The sequence below is a fragment of the Bos grunniens genome, chromosome 20 (assembly GCF_055505025.1).
Source record: "Bos grunniens cultivar Pamir isolate PY7600 chromosome 20, Bosgru_T2T1.0, whole genome shotgun sequence".
NCBI classification, from domain to species: Eukaryota; Metazoa; Chordata; class Mammalia; order Artiodactyla; family Bovidae; genus Bos; species Bos grunniens.
In genome coordinates, this window is record NC_141184.1 from 8,538,468 (window position 1) to 8,558,170 (window position 19,703).

At 43.7% G+C, this 19,703-nt stretch overlaps 1 long non-coding RNA gene across 1 annotated transcript; it reads left to right on the top strand.

The window, feature by feature from the left end:
* Nucleotides 1-5,442: 5,442 nt before the first annotated feature.
* Nucleotides 5,443-8,028, top strand: LOC147350074 (uncharacterized). The gene is made up of 2 exons (XR_015149158.1): nucleotides 5,443-6,371; nucleotides 7,387-8,028. It is a non-coding gene; the product is annotated as an uncharacterized LOC147350074 (long non-coding RNA).
* The last annotated feature ends 11,675 nt before the right edge of the window (nucleotides 8,029-19,703 follow it).

The following is a 19,703-nucleotide window of genomic DNA, read 5'->3' on the forward strand; positions in this document are numbered from 1 at the left end:
AAAGAAAGGCAATGCCAAAGAATGCTCAAACTACCATACAATTGCACTGATCTCACACGCTAGTAAAGTAATGCTCAAAATTCTCCAAGCCAGGCTTCAGCAATACGTGAACTGTGAACTTCCTGATGTTCAAGCTGGTTTTAGAAAAGGCAGAGGAACCAGAGATCAAATTGCCAACATCCACTGGATCATAGAAAAAGCAAGAGAGTTCCTGAAAAACATCTATTTCTGCTTTATTGACTATGCCAAAGCCTTTGACTGTGTGGATCACAACAAACTGTGGAAAATTCTGGAAGAGATGGGAATACCAGACCACCTGACCTGCCTCTTGAGAAATTTGTATGCAGGTCAGGAGGCAACAGTTAGAAGTGGACATGGAACAACAGACTGGTTCCAAATAGGAAAAGGAGTACATCAAGGCTGTATATTGTCACCCTGTTTATTTAACTGCTATGCAGAGTACATCATGAGAAATGCTGGGCTGGAAGAAGCACAAGCTGGAATCAAGATTGCCAGGAGAAATATCAATAAGCTCAGATATGCAGATGACACCACACTTATGGCAGAAAGTGAAGAGGAACTAAAGAGCCTCTTGATGAAAGTGAAAGTGGATAGTGAAAAAGTTGGCTTAAAGCTCAACATTCAGAAAACGAAGATCATGGCATCTGGTCCCATCACTTCATGGGAAATAGATGGGGAAACAGTGGAAACAGTGTCAGACTTTATTTTTCTGGGCTCCAAAATCACTGCAGATGGTGACTGCAGCCATGAAATTAAAAGACGCTTATTCCTTGGAAGGAAAGTTATGACCAACCTAGATAGCATATTCAAAAGCAGAGACATGACTTTGCCAACAAAGGTCCGTCTAGTCAAGGCTATGGTTTTTCCAATAGTCATGTATGGATGTGAGGTTGGACTGTGAAGAAGGCTGAGCGCCGAAGAATTGATGCTTTTGAACTGTGGTGTTGGAGAAGACTCTTGAAAGTCCCTTGGACTACAAGGAGATCCAACCAGCCCATTCTGAAGGAGATCAGCCCTGAGTGTTCTTTGGAAGGAATGATGCTAAAGCTGTAACTCCAGTACTTTGGCCACCTCATGCAAAGAGTTGATCTTTGCTGGGAGGAATTCGGGGCAGGAGGAGAAGGGGACGACAGAGGATGAGATGGCTGGATGGCATCACTGACTCGATGGAGGTGAGTTTGAGTGAACTCCGGGAGTTGGTGATGGACAGGGAGGCCTGGCGTGCTGCAATTCATGGGGTCACAAAGAGTCGGACACAACTGAGAAACTGAACTGAACTGAACTGAACCAATCTGATCACATGGACCACAGCTTTGTCTAACTCAATGAAACTATGAACCAGGCCGAGTAGGGCCACCCAAGATCAACAAGTCATGGTGGAGAGTTCTGACAAACCGTGGTCCACTGGAGAGGGGAAAGGCAAACCACTTCTGTATTCTTGCCTTGAGAACCCCATGAACAGTATGAAAAGGCAAAAAGATAGGACACTGAAAGAGGAACTCCCCAGGTCGGTAGGTGCCCAATATGCTACTGGAGGTCAGTGGAGAAATAACTCCAAAAAGAATGAAGGGATGGAGCCAGAGCAAAAACAACACTCAGTTGTGGATGTAACTGGTGATAGAAGCAAGGTCCGATGCTGTAAAGAGCAGTATTGCATAGGAACCTGGAATGTTAGGTCCATGAACCAAGGCAAACTGAAAGTGGTCAAACAGGAGATGGCAAGAGTGAACATCAACATTTTAGGAATCAGCGAACTAAGATGGACTGAAATGGGTGAATTTAATTCACATGACCATTATGTCTACCACTGTGGGCAAGAATCCCTTAGAAGATATGGAGTAGCCATCATGGTCAACAGAAGAGTCCAAAATGCAGTACTTGGAAGCAATCTCAAAAACGACAGAATGATCTCTGTTTGTTTCCAAGGAAAACCATTCAATATTGCAGTAATCCAAGTCTATGCCCTGACCAGTAATGCTGAAGAAGCTGAAGTTGAATGGTTCTAGGAAGACCTACAAGACCTTCTAGAACTAACACCCAAAAAAGGTGTCCTTTTCATTATAAGGGACTGGAATGCAAAAGTAGGAAGTCAAGAAACACCTGGAGTAACAGGCAAATTTGGCCTTGGAGTACAGAATGAAGCAGGGCAAAGGCTAATAAAGTTTTTCCAAGAGAATGCACTGGTCATAGCAAACACCCTCTTCCAACAACACAAGAGAAGACTCTACACATGGACATCACCAGATGGTCAATACCAAAATCAGATTGATTATATTCTTTGCAGTCAAAGATAGAGAAGCTCTATACAGTCAGCTAAAACAAACCGGGAGCTGACTGTGGTTCAGATCATGAACTCCTTATTTCCAAATTCAGACTTAAATTGAAGAAAGTATGGAAAACCACTAGACCATTCAGGTATGACCTAAATCAAATCCCTTTTGTTTATACAGTGGAAGTGAGAAACAGATTAAAGGGATCAGATCTGATAGACACAGTGCCTGAAGAACTTTGGACGGAGGTTCGTGACATTGTGCAGGAGGCCAGGATCAAGACCATCCCCAAGAAAAAGAAATGCAAAAATGCAAAATGGTTGTCTGAGGAGACCTTACGAATAGCTATGAAAAGGTGAGAAGTGAAAGGCAAAGGAGAGAAGGAAAGAAATACCCATTTGAATGCAGAGCTCCAAAGAATAGCAAGGACAGATAAGAAAGCCTTCCTCAGCGGTCAAAGCAAAGAAATAGAGGAAAACAACAGAATGGGAAAGACTAGAGATCTCTTCAAGAAAATTAGAGATACCAAGGGAACATTTCATGCAAAGATGGGCTTGATAAAGGACAGAAATGGTATGGACCTAACAGAAGCAGAAGATATTAAGAAGAGGTGGCAAGAATACACAGAAGAACCATACAAGAGATCTTCAAGACCCAGATAATCACGATGATATGATCACTCACCTAGAGCCAGACATCCTGAATGCAAAGTGTAGTGGGCCATAGGAACCATCACTACAAACAAAGCTAGTAGAGGTGATGGAATTCCAGTTGAGCTATTTCAAATCCTAAAAGAGTATGCTGTGAGTGTGCTGCACTCAATATGCCAGCAAATTTGGAAAACTCAGCAGTGGCCACAGGACTGGAAAAGGTCAGTTTTCAACCAATCCCAAAGAAAGGGAATGCCAAAGAATGCTCAAACTACCACACAATTGCAGTCATCTCACACTCTAGTAAAGTGATGCTCAAAATTCTCCAAGCCAGACTTCAACAGTACATGAACCGTGAACTTCCAGATGTTCAACCTGGATTTAGAAAACGCAGAGGAACCAGAGATCAAATTGCCAATATCCGCTGGATCACTGAAAAAGCAAGAGAGTTCCAGAAAAATATCTATTTCTGCCTTATTGATTATGCCAAATCCTTTGGCTGTGTGGATCACAACAAACTGTGGAAAATTCTTAAAGAGGTGGGAATGCCAAACCACCTGACCTGCCTCTTGAGAAATCTGTATGCAGGTCATGAAGCAACAGTTAGAACTGGACATGGAACAACAGACTGGTTCCAAATTGGGAAAGGAGTACTTCAAGGCTGTATATTGTCACCCTGTTTATTTAACTTATATGCAAAGTACATCATGAGAAACGCTGGGCTGGATGAAGCAAGGCTGGAATCAAGATTTCTGGGAGAAATATCAATAAGCTCAGATATGCAGATGACACCACACTTATGGCAGAAAGTGAAGAGGAACTAAAGAGCCTCTTGATGAAAGTGAAAGTGGATAGTGAAAAAGTTGGCTTAAAGCTCAACATTCAGAAAACGAAGATCATGGCATCTGGTCCCATCACTTCATGGGAAATAGATGGGGAAACAGGGGAAACAGTGGCTGACTTTATTTTTTTGGGCTCCAAAATCAGTGCAGATGGTGACTGCAGCCATGAAATTAAAACTGAGTTGCTTGCTCCTTGGAAGAAAAGCTATGACCAACCTAGACAGCATATTAAAAAGCAGAGATATTACTTTGCCAACAAAGGTCTGACTAGTCAAAGCTATGGTTTTTCCAGTAGTCATGTATGGATGTGAGATTTGGAGTATAAAGAAAGTTGAGTGCCAAAGAATTGATGCTTTTGAACTGTGGTGTTGGAGAAGACTCTTGAGAGTCCCTTGGACTGCAAGGAGATCCAACCAGTCCATCCTAAAGGAAATCAGTCCTGAATATTCATTGGAAGGACTGATGCAAAGCTCCAACCCTTTGGCCACCTGATGTGAAGAACTGACTCATTGGAAAAGACCCTGATGCTGGGAAAGATTGAAGGCATGAGAAGAAGGGGATGACAGAGGATGAGATAGTTGAATGGCATCACTGACTCGATGGACATGTGCAGGGAGCCGGTGAGGCATTCCGCTCGTGACGAAGGTCATGAGGAAGGAGGCTCAGCATATGCAAAGGCGGGATCGAGCCTCAGGAGTCCGCCCGGATATTCTCGAGCATTTTCCCCCCAAAAAACCAGAGTCTACCTACTTTATTGCTTTGTGCTCTCACCTCTGACTTTACTGGGGGCTGTCCCCTACCACCATCTCGCTCTCTCTGTCAAAGAGTTAACTTATAGCTCCAATTAATAAAGTTCCTGGGCAATTAGGAGTGTTTAAATCCAAACCCCTCAGATGGCTCTCTAACTCGCCTGACAAGTTTACCCGGACTCCTACAGCTATGCATACAATTGTTTACAGTCTCCCAGCCTCCAGAGGCACGGTAAGCTTAAGATATTCAAATAGCTTAGAGCCTCTCAGAGAATTAGAAACTGTCAGAATAAAACTAGTAAAGGATTTCATTGATGAGTCAATGTTTGTTGCCAAGTTTTCACATCCCCTGAATTGTATCCTTGAATGTGTATTAATTAATATAGTTGGTATGTAGAAAAAATATGTAGTGGCCTTGGTGTTAGTAACTTTAGACCCTTAAGGTAATAAATTCTTTCCTTTGTTGTAAACCCATTACACATCCACCCTATAGGAATGCAATTTTATCTTTGGAAGATGGCGCCAAACCTTAAAATAATTACTCTTAGAGAAAATAAGTCTTTGTTGATAAGTCCTTGTCAAGAGTCATAAAATGTTAGTAGGCCTTCTGGCCAGAAGATGATGTAAATCACCTAAACCATTTGTATACAATAAATTTGCAGGAAAGAAACCCTGATTTTTGATAAGGATCAAAAACTGCTGACTTTGCATCCCCTATTATCCTCTATGTGTAGCTTAGGGTATATAAATCCCTGTTAAAAATAAAGCTACGGGCCTTGCTCACCAATGTTTGGTCTCCCCATGTCATTCTTTCCTTTAACTTCCGGCTGAAGTCTCCATCTGGAGCGTGGATATCCTCTGCGACCACTTATTTGCCTGGGCTTCTAAGACCCACTCGAGAAGGTGTCTAAGGTGGGGCACCTTCCGCTATTCGAGAGGGCGCCTGCGGCCTCCGTGGTCAGAACTAACCTGGTGTCACGGGTTATATTGATTTTCCGCGTAATCCAAGCTACTCAGCCTCTTTTCTCCACTGAATTTTCCTACTGAGCTATCCTCATTCTATTACTCTTTATATCTCTAATTACCATTTGAATAGGTCGCCGACGCCGTCTCCCCTTCGAATACCCTGGATCAGCCGGGGCTGGTCCTCGGCAGACATGAGTTTCAGTAAACTCTGGGAGTTGGTGATGGACAGGGAGGCCTGGCGTGCTACAGTCCATGGGCTCACAAAGCGTTGGACTTGACTGAGCAACTGAACTGAACTGAACTGAAAATGAGAGAGTCATTTCCTAGGCAGGTTGATAGGGAGTCTAGGGGTCCCCAAGGAGAGAGGGGTCTGGAATTCTCAAGGAGGAAGAAAGGACAAACTTTTTTTCTTTCTCCACATTCCTTAGGATTATATACCAATAATGTATCCTGCCTAAGGACAGTCTTTGGATTCAACCTTCTGTTATCTTAAAATGTTAATTATGGGAGTAGACCTGGTCTTTACAAGGATGTATCTTGCCTGAGGACAGTGTTATCTTAAAATGTAAATTATGGGAATAGGTCTGATGAGGTCTTTACAACCTCCAGATATTCTTTGGATTATATAACTTCATTGTTAACACTAGCAAGCGGGTACTCTTTCTACCCCCTTCTGATGCCTATGTCAGAAGCTTTCTCTATCTCCTTTATACTTTAATAAAACTTTATTACACAAAAGCTCTGAGCGATCAAGCCTCGTCTCTGGCCCTGGATTGAATTCTTCTCCTCCGGGGGCCAAGAATCCCGGTGTATTCGCGTGATTCAACAACAACCTTTCATCTTGGGGGCTCGTCCGGGATCCTTCAGGACAAGGTAAGGATGCTTGGAGCTTTAGTTCTTTGTTCTCTTAGCGAATACGTTTTCTGCTGTGCTTTACTAACTCTACCATGTGCTTGTGTGAATGAATGGCATGCCCTGCGTGAAGCAAGTAAGGAGCCCTACTCTGTGGTTCCACGGTGATCTCATATGGCTTATGGCAGAAACCTGTCGGGGCGTTACACCGACCGGCCAATGCCAAGAGGCACCCAATGTCTCCTTTGGGAACCGACCAGAAATGGGCAAAGTGTGTGGACCGAACTCTCCTTTCTCGGTCAAACTTTTTGGTCTCTTCGGCCATTTCATAACTCCTTGGGAATTAGAAGTACTAACCTAATCTATTGGATCATAGACTTTCAAGGGACTTGTGATCTATACTTACTGTGTACTGTGGCTTAGGTCCCAAACTTGGATTGGTAGTCAAGAAAGCGCCTAGCCTCACTAGGAATCGAAAGTTCAGAAGCTAGATGGAGTTCTAGCTCCCAGAACATCTCTGAGGTTAAAGGTTACTCAGATTGGGACTGCAATGGGTTTTTTTTCTTTGGTAACGCCGGTCTTAGTGGATCAGAGGAGGCTGTTATACTGGTGTGGTGATGCTTGGAAAGAACATGTCAGTTTTATGTTCGTGTCAGTCTTATTGTGGTCAGGAAATACTCAGGGATGTGCACAGGCACTCAGGTGACGAATGTTTCCCCTAGTAGTCTTAGCTTGGGAGGCATTCCGGAAGGTTACTCTGATTCACCCCGGGTGACATCAGAGGCAAGCAAGGTTAAAGGTGAAGAGCTGGATGTCAAGTAGGGATGCTATCAAGTCTACCCTGGTACATCCCCACCCCATCTCGGTGGTAGAACCGGGAGGGACGAGTACGGCGCCTGTGTCGGTAAGGGACAGACTAAGTCCGACCAGGAAGGAAAAGCTTTTGGTGTAATGTCTGTCTACACCCCCATCTAGAGCAGGGAGGGACGCCTCCGGTAGAAAAAATGGCGCTGGTCGCTTTTTTTCTCTCTTACAGATGGGAGCTAACAACTCCAGCCTCATTCCTTTGAACTGTATCCTGAAAAACTGGGATAGATTTGATCCCCAGGGCTTAAAGAAGACACACCTGGTCTTCCTATGTGATACTGCATGGCCACGGTATCCATTGGAGGACGGCGAACAGTGGCCAGTTGGAGGGTCTCTTAAATATAATACTGTTCTACAATTAGACCGGTTCTGTAAGGAACAAGGGAAATGGGTAGAAGTAGCATATGTGTTGCCCTTTTTCTCTCTGCGAAATATGCCAGACTTATGTCCTAAGGGTATAGATTTGGGTGTGAAACCTTCAGCTCCCTCCTGTCCTCTTACTTCGCCCCCATACCGGGGACTCCAAACTGGGATTCAAACTGCCCACATGGAGGTCCAAACAACTCCTGTCTCAGTACGACCTCAGACTTCTCTGATTTCAGTAGAAACTCAGACCATCGAAGTAAGAGATGAGATGGAGGACAGGAGACAAAGAGAAGAGTAAAAACAGGTTTCTCCAATCTATCCCTGGGATCATATGCGCAGAGCAGCCAGAGAGACTGAGGAACAGCCATACAAGCTGTTGCCTCTTTATGAAACACCCACTGGGAGAAATAATCAGTCTGTGAGAGTTAATAAGCCTTTCTCTTATTAAGAAATACAAAGAATCAAGGAGGATCTGGGAGATACTATTTAGAGGACCCAGAAAAATATATTAGAGCTTTTAAAGGTGTTACTCTGCTTTATGACCTCACTTGGAAGGATGTGATATCTTGGGACAAACGCTGACTCCTGAGTCAAAGACTCGAGTTTTGGGAAAAGCGGTTGCTTATGGAGATGAATGGCTTCGTAATGAATCAGTAGGGAAGAGGGAGAACGAGATAGCGGCCCTCCCCACTGGGAATCAGGTGGTCCCAACTATAGAACCAGACTGGGACTACAACACAGCTAAAGGAAGATGGGATCAGAGTCATTTTGTTAGATGTATTCTTGAAGGACTTAGGCAGGCACATTCTAAGCCTTTAAACTATGGCAAATTGGCAGATATAGAACAGGAGGAGAAGGAAGCTCCTGGTAAATTCCTAGACAGACTGAGAGAAGGCCTTCGCAGATTCACTGAGATTGATCCCGAAAGTGAAGAGGGAAAAGTGATCTTAAAGGATAGATTTCTCACTCAGTCGGCTCCAGATATCCGCCGTAAGCTATTAAAACAGGCGTATGGACGACATCAGTCTTTAGATACTCTGTTACAACTGGCTCAGACAGTCTATTATGGTAGGGAATATGAGGAAAAGAAAGAAAGGCAAAAAAAGACAAAGGAAAAGGCGGAAGCCTTCGCCATGGCTATGAAAAATGTTCTTAAACGGCCTGAGAAAAATGCCCAGAGGGGCCCAGGTGAAAAGGGATGGGCTTGCTATTACTGTGGAAAGGAGGGGCACCTCAAGCGGGATTGCCCTCAGGCATCTAAGCCGCCTCTCCCCCCCCTCCCCCTGGGCTCCATGTCCGGTCTGCAAAGGACCACAATGGAAGAGAGACTGCCCCCAGAGGCGTAGGTCTCCGGGGTCAGACTCTCAAGACAATCAGGACTGAAGGTGCCCGGGGGTCCCCACACAAGCTCCCATCCTAATTACACCTGAGGAACCCCGGATATTAATAGTTGTGGGGGGCCAATCCCTCGATTTCCTTTTAGATACTGGGGCAACTTATTCTGTGCTTACTGAAGCCCCTGGCCCACTTTCTTCCCGATCCACTTCCCTAATGGGACTGTCTGGATGAGCCAAAAGGTATTATTTCAGTTATTCTTTATCTTGCAACTGGGATTCTGTGCTGTGTTCACACGAGTTTCTGATCGTGCCAGAATCTCCCTCACACCTTTTGGGAAGGGATATACTGAGCAAGGTCCATGCCTCTGTTTTCATGAATATGGAGCCCTCCCTTTCTCTCCCTTTAGTTGAACAAAATGTAAGTCCTAGAGTATGGGTTGATGGAAAATCTGTGGGTCGAGCACAAAATGCTATTCCTGTAGTTGTTAAGCTCAAAGACCCACACGTATTTCCACATAAGAAGCAGTATCCACTGAAACCTGAAGTTAAGGAAGGGTTAAAACCCATCATCGAAAATTTAAAGCAGCAGGGACTATTAATTCCCTGTAACAGTCCTTGCAACACTCCTATTTTGGGTATAAAGAAATCGAATGGTAAATGGAGACTAGTTCAAGATTTACGAATAATAAATGAGGCTGTAGTTCCTTTACACCCCGTGGTGCCTAATCCTTATACCCTATTGTCTGAAATTCCTGAATGGGCCAAATATTTCTCAGTAATTGATTTAAAGGATGCCTTCTATTCAGTGCCTTTGGCGGAAGAAAGCCAATTTCTATTTGCCTTTGAAGACCCTACGCAGCCAGCTTCTCAGTTAACCTGGACAGTTTTGTCCCAGAGATTTCGTGACAGTCCTCACTTATTCGGACAAAGTTTGTCACGGAATCTACAAAACTTTAATAGCTCTGAAGCACCGGTGTTACAATATGTAGATGATATTTTGCTCTGTGCTGAGACAGAGGAAGCTTGTTTGCGAGCCTCAGAAGATTTCTTAAACTTTCTGGCAGACTGTGGTTACAAGGCATCAAGAGAAAAGGCTCAGCTTTGTCAACAATCTGGGCCTAATCAAATCAGAAGGGACTAGGGCCATAGGCCCTGAGAGAATTAAACCTATACTAAATCATCCCCTACCTATGACTTTAAGACAATTGAGAGGATTTTTGGGAATCACAGGTTACTGTTGTATTTGGATTCCGGGTTACGGGGAACTTGCCCGGCCTTTATATAAACTTATAGCTGAAACTCAGCAGACCCAAACCAACAAACTGGTTTGGTCTCCAGAAACTCAAAAGGCTTTTAAGGTTCTTCAGACTGCTCTCCTGCAAGCTCCAGCTTTGAGCTTGCCCACAGGGTCAGAATTTAATTTGTTTGTCACTGAAAGAAAAGGTGTGGCATTGGGAGTTTTGACACACCCCCGAGGGCCTCACCAGCAACCTATTGCTTATCTAAGCAGAGAATTAGATGTAGTTTCACGTGGGTGGCCCCACTGCCTAAGAGTAATTGGGGCAGCGGCTTTATTAGCACCTGAAGCTTTAAAAATAATTAATGGACTAAACCTTACTGTACTGACTTCTCATGATGTGAGTGGAATCTTAAATCCTAAGGTTAATATTTGGATGACAGACAGTAGGCTTCTTAAGTATCAGTCATTGTTAGAAGGACCAGTAACTAAGCTTAAAGTTTGTGGAAATTTAAATCCTGCCACTTTCCTTCCTGAGAAGGAAAATGAAACACCTGATCACGATTGTTCTCAATTCCTAACTTTAAACTATGCAGCTCGGGAGGATCTAAAGGATACCCCATTAGACAATCCTGACATGGAAATATTTACAGATGGCAGTTCTTTTGTTCAGGATGGAAAGCTTAAAGCAGGTTACGCCGTGGTGACTGCTGAACAGGTTTTGGAAGCAAAATCTCTCCCCCAGGGAACCAGTGCTCAGTTAGCGGAGCTTGTGGCCCTGACCTGAGCTCTAGAGTTAAGGGCAGCAGATGGGCCTGATAATCTATGTGAGTCTACTGCTGACTCCAAAAATCCTGAGTCTGCCGTTTGATCCTCAAGACAATGCCTTCCTGTTCTGGGCTCACTCCTATTCTGCAATCCACAATCGGTCTAACTGCTGGGTCTGCGGAGCGCTCCCCTCTTCGTCAGTGGAAGGCTTCCCATGGTGGACATCCCCACTTCAAGGAAAAGACTTTCTCCAAGTCTGTGAATACCTTCGACAACAATCACATGCGATGCCTCTTCTTCATCTGATGACATCTACCAACCCTAAAATGGACTGGTGCAACACTTTGTACTCTAACTATGGACATAATGTGACTTTTAATTTTGATTATACATTGTCTCGGTTCAATGACTATTTTGCTACATATAAGGTAAATAGGTCTAGATCTAATGGTTTTTTACCTGACATTTATCAAATATGGGAAGAGGTTATATGGCTAACTCCTGAAAAAGGACGTTTAATATCTACTGCCTCTATATGCTGGGAACAAACAGAGCTGTCCCCAAAAGTTAGCCAACAACTTAATTACAATGATTGGAAACAATTGGGATATTTGTCTCAGGAAACATGCAATGTAATCATTCCCGTGTTTTCCAATCCCAGTTCAGCTTCTCCCTTTGTCTGGCCAGGCATGAATTGGGACTGGATATCTCAGTCGCACTGGCTTGCTCCAAACGGGACTTATTGGATATGTGTTCTTACCTATGGGCATGGCTTCCCCCTGGTTGGATAGGGAGATGCACCCTGGGTCTAGCCTTTACTCATGGCTTTATATTTTCAGAGCTTCCAGAAAAGCCTGCTAATTTACCCCACCTTAAAACTCGGTGGGCAAGGTCTGTATTTCATTGGTATGATTATTTGGCTGCAGCGTTTGTTCCCTCTTTGGGAACTACAGATGTTATGTTACGAGTGGACGCTTTGACTGCTTTTACTCAACAGGCATTACAAGATTCTCAAAAGGCTATTTCAGCTGTTAATGCTGAACAAGCACAAATTAGAAAGGTGGTTTTACAAAACAGATTGGCTCTAGATATTCTGACAGCTGCACAAGGAGGAACTTGTGCCATTATTCATACCCAATGCTGTACATATATACCTGATATGAGCACGAATGTTACCCATTTTACTAACCACATGAACAAGATGATTAGGGCCATGGATACTCCTGAAGCCTCAATTGCCTCACTTTGGGAGACGTTAACTAGTTCCCCATGGTGGACAACTATCTTAATTACAATAATTCTGGTTGTTTTGTTCTTGCTGTTTGCTCCCTGCATCTGTAATTGTATAACTGGAATTGTTTCTAGCCGCATGAAAGCTTTTAAGTTACAAATGGTTGCTCAAACTCCTGCTACTGCTGTAGCTTCCTCCAACTACTATTTGGGGCCCCTGGATCAGATATCCTCAATATGAGGATTAAGAGAATATGTTGCCTCACCAATTTAGGGACAACGCCCCTTGTCAGCTCCGAAGCAGTTATGGAACGAGAACAACGCCCCTTTTCCCTAGGCAACATAATTCTCCTAAAAGAAAAGGGGGGAATGAGAGAGTCATTTCCTAGGCAGGTTGATAGGGAGTCTAGGGGTCCCCAAGGAGAGAGGGGTCTGGAATTCTCAAGGAGGAAAAAGGACAAACTTTTTTTCTTTCTCCACATTCCTTAGGATTATGTACCAATAATGTATCCTGCCTAAGGACAGTCTTTGGATTCAACCTTCTGTTATCTTAAAATGTTAATTATGGGAGTAGACCTGGTCTTTACAAGGATGTATCTTGCCTGAGGACAGTGTTATCTTAAAATGTAAATTATGGGAATAGGTCTGATGAGGTCTTTACAACCTCCAGATATTCTTTGGATTATATAACTTCATTGTTAACACTAGCAAGCGGGTACTCTTTCTACCCCCTTCTGATGCCTATGTCAGAAGCTTTCTCTATCTCCTTTATACTTTAATAAAACTTTATTACACAAAAGCTCTGAGTGACCAAGCCTCGTCTCTGGCCCTGGATTGAATTCTTCTCCTCTGGGGGCCAAGAATCCCGGTGTATTCGCGTGATTCAACAACAACCTTTCAAAAACAAAAGAAAAGATATATAAGCCAAAATGTTGATAATATAATAATTGAAGGGCTCTAAAAATATTTTCCTATGTTATGTAACTTCTTTTAGAATTTTCAACACTATTGCTAAGAGTATTATCTACTATAAAAGACTATTCTTGGTAAGTTGTGAGAAAGGCTAACTTAAGGTAAAATGACAAAGAAGGATTAAAAATAGAAGGATGACCTAACGTCTATGGATAAGTACACCTACAAAAGACCTGGATGACAATGAACATCAGCTAAAAAGGAATATCACTATCCTAAAAGAGGGGAAGAGGACTGAGAATAAACATCTATAAAAGAAGAAAAATATCTGGATGTCACAAAAGAAAAATCATTGTACTAAATCACCAAATGTGATTAAAGGATGTTTTCTTTGCATTTGCACACACAAATTTATAAATACAAAGATAAGCATACATAGGTTTGCTGTGATGTGCTGTGCTAAGTCACTTCAGTCGTGTCTGCCTGTGTGTAACACCATGGACTGTAGCCTACCAGGCTCCTTCATCCATGGGGATTCTCCAAACAAGAACACTGGAGTGGGTTGCCATGCCTTCTTCCAAGGAATCTTCCCAACTCAGGGACTGAACCCTTGTCTCTCATATCTCCTGGTTTGGCAGGCAGGTTACCACTAGTGCCACCTGGGAAGCCCCATCTATAGGGTTGCTTCATATGAAATTGCTGTTTTGACAGGTAAGGAAAAGTTTAATACACAGTTTGAAATGGCTTAAGCAAATGAATTAATATATAAGATGCATACACTTCCGTTGAGAGTGGTAATTGAGCTCCTTCAAGCCAATCCTGTTCTTAAAACTCTAGACTCCTTTTAAAGAAGACTTTGAGGCATCAGGCAAGACCTTTACTCCCCAAACAAGTAAACCAGGAGAGGAGAACATCTTAAAGTGAGTGATGCTGGGAGCAGGACACTGGTTAGTGAGTCCTTGGCTTAGTATGGAGATTAGTTGGCTCCCCACCTCTACCCTAATCTCCACTTTCACTTTTTGGGTCCCATGCTCTGTAGCTCACAAATTACATAGCAACCCAATGTCCCTTCACATGTGTGAAAAGAATCAAGAGAATCAAGCAGCTTATGACCTCGTTTCAGGTGCTCAGAGTGTAGACTCGGGAGTCAGACTCTCCTGAATCAAGTCCCAGCTTTGCAGCACATCCTCAACACCCTTTTTTCCACCTTCTTCCTGGAAAACAGAGGCACAGAACACCCATCTTGGAGGAATGAGAGCCCTGAGTTAGCACGAGTACAGTGATCAGACCAGAAGTGCCCTGCTCACGAAGAAACTTCAGTAAATATCAGCTAATGTTGTGAGTCCCATCTTTTGGTGTGTGTGTATATGCTCAGTCACTCAGTTGTGTCTGACTCTTTGCAACCCCATGGACTGTAGCCCGCCAGGCTCCCCTGTCCATGGGATTTCCCAGGCAAGACTACTGGAGTTGGTTGCTATGCCCTTCTCCAGGGGAACTTCCCAACCCAGGGATTGAACTCATGTCTCCTGCTTTGGCAGGTGGATTTGTTACCACTGAGCCACCAGGGAAGCCCCATATTTGGGCAGACAGGTGCAATTCCAGAAAAGAAATCTGAACATACACACAAAAAGATACAAAAACATTCCCAGAGTACAGAATTCTTTATGCTAAAGAATATGCTAGTCCTTTATGCTAATTAACACTTATGGGTAAAAAAATTCATGCTGCTACTGCTAAGTCACTTCAGTCGTGTCCAACTCTGTGCGACCCCGTAGACGGCAGCCCACCAGGCTCCCCCATCCCTGGGATTCTCCAGGCAAGAACACTGGAGTGGGTTGCCATTTCCTTCTCCAATGCATGAAAGTGAAAAGTGAAAGGGAAGTTGCTCAGTCGTGTCTGACTCCTAGCGACCCCATGGACTGCAGCCCACCTGGCTCCTCCACCCATGGGATTTTCCAGGCAAGAGTACTCATAGTGTGAAGGGAAAAAAAAAAAAAAAAACACCAAACACAGTGAATACAACCACTGCAAATATTGACATTCGTCTAGTTTCATCTGTTTGGACACTCCCCAGGGATGAAGGTGATCCCTCCCCTCTGTACCCTAAAGATGGCAGTCAAAATTAACCTGCAGTATTAAGGGCAGTGTTGACAGCCTCATCTCTATAAATGTTATTGCTGGATTTTTTTTTTTTTTTTTAACTCACAAACCTCTGGCCATCTTTCTCCATCCAGGCACTTGGAGGGCTCTTCTGGGGTAGAAGCTCTTCTTGTCGATAGAAATTCAATTTGCCACACACGTTAAGATGCAGTAAACGTCTCTCCCTCTTGCTTTACTGCTGCTTTCACAATCATAAAATGAGCCTAACGTTTAAATGTTAGAAAGCACTTAATGTTTAATTGGTAGAGATTAAGTCTCTCTTATGATGCCTGAGCTGCCCTGCAATAGGTTGGAAATGGATTGCCTGCCTGCTCCAGGGACGCTCCCGCGGCTCAGGGAAACACCTACCCCAGCTTTGCAAGGCTCTTAAATGGCAAAGGAAATGAAAAGTTTCCTTTTCCTGGGCAGTTGCAGGTTTCGAGGAACCAGTACAGGGCCGCAGTGGGCAGTATTCAGGCCAGTGAAGGGGAAGCATGTGCAGAAGGAATTCGTGATGTTTGGGGCCCCAAGACTGCACCCCAAACCCATGGTCTCCCAGAACCTTGTTCCACTGTGGCCAGGAGGAGCCCCGTGGTCACCACATTCATAAATTGAAACAAGCAGGCACAGCTTCTTGTGAGAAACACCTGGACGTGGTCTGCTCAGCATTTGCTCCGAGTCACATGGCTCAAACCCATTCACAGCCATCCGCTGGCACTTATGCTTATAGAAACCCTGTTCTTTTGTGTCTCTGAGTAAGACCAGAGAACACAAGCAAAAGACAGAAAGGAATAATTGCTTGCTGTCACCCATTCATTCACCAACAGAACCAATTTTGAAAGGAAACAATTCAGTGCCACTTGTCAGCAGGCTATTGATGCCATGAATGACATCACCCAGCCAGACCTCAAGTGACCAATGGGCTGTATGAAAGAGGAGCCCTGCCAAGTAAAGACCCCATGATGCCACCAGGACAGCCGTTTCCTGCTGAGTCAGTCCTCTGAAGCAGAGATCTGGAGTTCAAATGTCCGCTCTGCCACTCAGGGATGCTCTGACATCAGGCAAGAACCTCTCAGAGCCTGTTCCCTCCTTATTAAAAAAAAAAAAAAAAAGGCTTGTGATGCCTAGAGCCCAAGGCATCTGGGATAATTGTACAGGAAGTCATCCAGGAGAAACCCAATAAATGTTAGTTGACACTGAATCTGTAATAAATTCATCATCAGAGCCCCAGTGAAATCAGGTTTTTGCATGTTATTTGAAGTTTCAGCATTAAATAAACTCTATCATCTTTCAATCCCTTTATATTTGAGTTTCCCAACCTTAGCACTATTGCCATTTGTTGTTGTTGTTGTTGTTCAGTCGGTAAGTCCTGTCCGACTCTTTGTGATCCCATGGACTGCAGCCTTCCAGGCTCCCCTGTCCTTCGTTATCTCCCAAGGTTTGCTCAAATTCATGTCCATTGAGTTGGTGACGCTATCTAACCATCTCATCCTCTGCCACTGCATTCTTTTGCCTTCAATATTTCCTAGCATCAGGGTCTTTCCCAATGAGTCGACTCTTTGTACCAGTTGGCAAAAGTATTAGAGATTCAGCTTCACCATCAGTCCTTCCAATAAATACTGTCATGATCTCAGGATAACTTGTTGTTATTCAGTCACTAAGTTGTGTCCAACTCTTTGCGACCCCATGGACTGCAGCACACCAGGCTTCCCTGTCCTTCACTATCTCCTGGAGTTTGCTCAAATTCCTATCCATTGAGTCACTGATGCTATCTAACCATCTCATCCTCTATTGTCCCCTTCTCCTCTTGCCCTCAATCTTTCCCAGCATCAAGGGCTTTTCCAATGAGTCAGCTCCTTGCATCAGGTAGACAAAGTATTGGAGCTTCAACTACAGCATCAGTCCTTCCAATAAATATTCAGGGTTGAATTCCTTTAGGATTGACTGGCTTGACCTGGGTAATTCTGTATTGTGAAGGGTGGTTGTATGCATTGTAGAGTGTTGACCAGCATCCCTGGCTTCTATCCACTAGACACCAATAGCATCTCCCCACTCAGCTGGAACAACCAGAAAAATCTCCAGGCATCGCCCTATGTCCACCTCCCCCAGTGGGGGGAAGGGACAAAATTACTCCCAGTTGAGAATCCTTTGTATATCATCATCAATGCTAGGGCCTCTAACTGCAAAAATTATTCTTTGCTGCCCTTTGGCTGCATATTGAACATACGTAGATAACAGTCAGTAGTCGAATCAGGAAATTGTCTTTTCTTGATAGTCAGTGATAACCTTTCCATAAAATAAATTTACCAGATACCCCTTGTGCCCTTGGACCCATAGCTGGAGTTAGACCACAGCATGCTCCAAAGGTATAAAGTCTGACCAGGAGGAAAATGACTTGTACTCATGAAGAATTTCAAATGTTGCCCTTTTATATTGGCAGAAACCTGGGGAATGTACATGACAATGGATTCTAATGGTGTTAGACTATGCAGCATAAAGTTCAATGCTGAGTTGGTCCTAATTTATCAATCAGAATGTATGGATGAATGTTTCTAGATTTGTTATTCTATGTGATAAAAGTGGCACTAACAATCTACTTGGTTGGTTGGTTGATTAGTTGATTGGCTGCTTGTAAGCTCCTTAAGAGAAGGGATTTTGTCTCTTCATTGCAATGTCCCCAGCATCAAGAAAAGTACCCGACACAAAGTAGGTGCACAATAAATAGGTATTGAAAGAAGGACAAGACCATCTGCTTACTGTTGAGCAAAACAATGTTTGTCTCTCTAATGGTTTCCGCTTTTCTCTAATATCTTCAAGTCTCAGGCTTGCTTCCTCCTTCTGATTACATCAGAGAGCATCTCCATCAAGTCCATCAGTGATATGCAGGACATTTGTCCTAGGAAAGGAGCATAAAATCAGGATGAGGATAAGGATCAGTTTAGGGAGCTTTCAAAGAGCACAGACACTTGGGCACAGTGTAAAAAATTCTGGTTCTCTAGTGCGGGGCTGGGGGTTGGGAATCTGTAAAAGTGTCCAGACAGTTTGGGGTACCCTGCTTGGTCCCACTCACATTCTGCATCCCTGCTCCATCCTTGTCTTTCTTCAGAAATGTCGGTGGGCTCCTGCTTCTTCCCCAGAAACCAAATCTGAGAACTCAGAGTAGGAACAAGCATCCCCAGTGTAGGAACAAGAATGTGAGGGCATGGGAGATTAGAGATGGGGGCTGGAATAGTCCTTTGGAATGCAGATGCTTCATCTAAACACTGTATTTATAGGTGAGTGAAAGATACTCACCAATCGTGACAGCTGAGGCATCTCCCAGCCATATTTTTTAGCCCCAAGTATGCAAAGAAAAAGCTGCAAACAGAACTTGTGGTATGTCAATTATGCATAAATAATGTGAAGTGACACCTCGAGAAGCAGAGATTTCTGTTCTTCAGCAACTTGGGGTCATCACTGACATTTGCCTCTGATTTTAATGTCCCCAGTTCTCAAGATGAAATCAGTCAGAAGTTCTGAAAGCATTAAATACTGAACAACAAGTTCATTCTGAAAGAGCAGCTCTTCCCGGCATCACCCCAGAGCAAGTCCAGGGAAAAGAATTCTTTGATATGAATGTTTTAGGAAGGGAGTAAGGTGTGATGATCTCATTGTGAAGGAAGCTCAGTCCTTTAAGGTCATCTTCAGAGCTGGAAATGATCCGTGTTGAGAAAACTGACCTTCAGCGTCTTCTTTGCTAGGTATTTAAACAGCAACAGTGGGCTAAACCAGCAATCTGAAATGCCATGAGAGTGGGAAGGTTGGAAGACTTGGGTTTCAAATTAACTGGATATGTACATTAAGGTTGGAGTGCTTATTATAGAAGCCTATGAAAAAGAAATAGATAATATGAGAGTCATGAGTTAAGTTTTATTTATGGGCAAAATGAGGACTTTAGTCTGGGAGACAGCATCTTAGATAGCTCTGAGAAACTGCTCCAAAGAGGTCAGGGAGGGTGGGGGGTGGGGAGGGGAGGGGATGATCAGTATATATGTGACTTTGGTGAAGGGGGAGTACATGCAATCAGGCACATCTTTTTTACAGAAGGTTGCTGCTAGTCTCATGAGGGTTACTGCTAGTCACAAAGAGCAGATGTCACCATGAAAATTTTTAGTGCTTTCTAGATACAAGGAGATTCAAGAATTGGGCTCATACAATCTTTTCCTGAAAATATCTAACTGTCTGAAGTCCTGTCCAGCCAGTTTTTCCTGCCAAGCACAGAGTGCCTCTTCCTGATCTCCACCCTGAACTCTTTTCAGGAGGTGTTGAAACTACAGCAACCCATGATTTAATTCTTGCAGCAGTAGATGGCAAGTGACAATTTGTTGTTGGCAGACATAATGCTTTAAAATTCAAATTCTTAACTCAGGACCATGATGTGGTCAGCATCAGACAGGCCTGTGTCATCATTGCTGTGATGACATCTGAGTTGTATAGGCACCAGGGGAACCAGGGCAC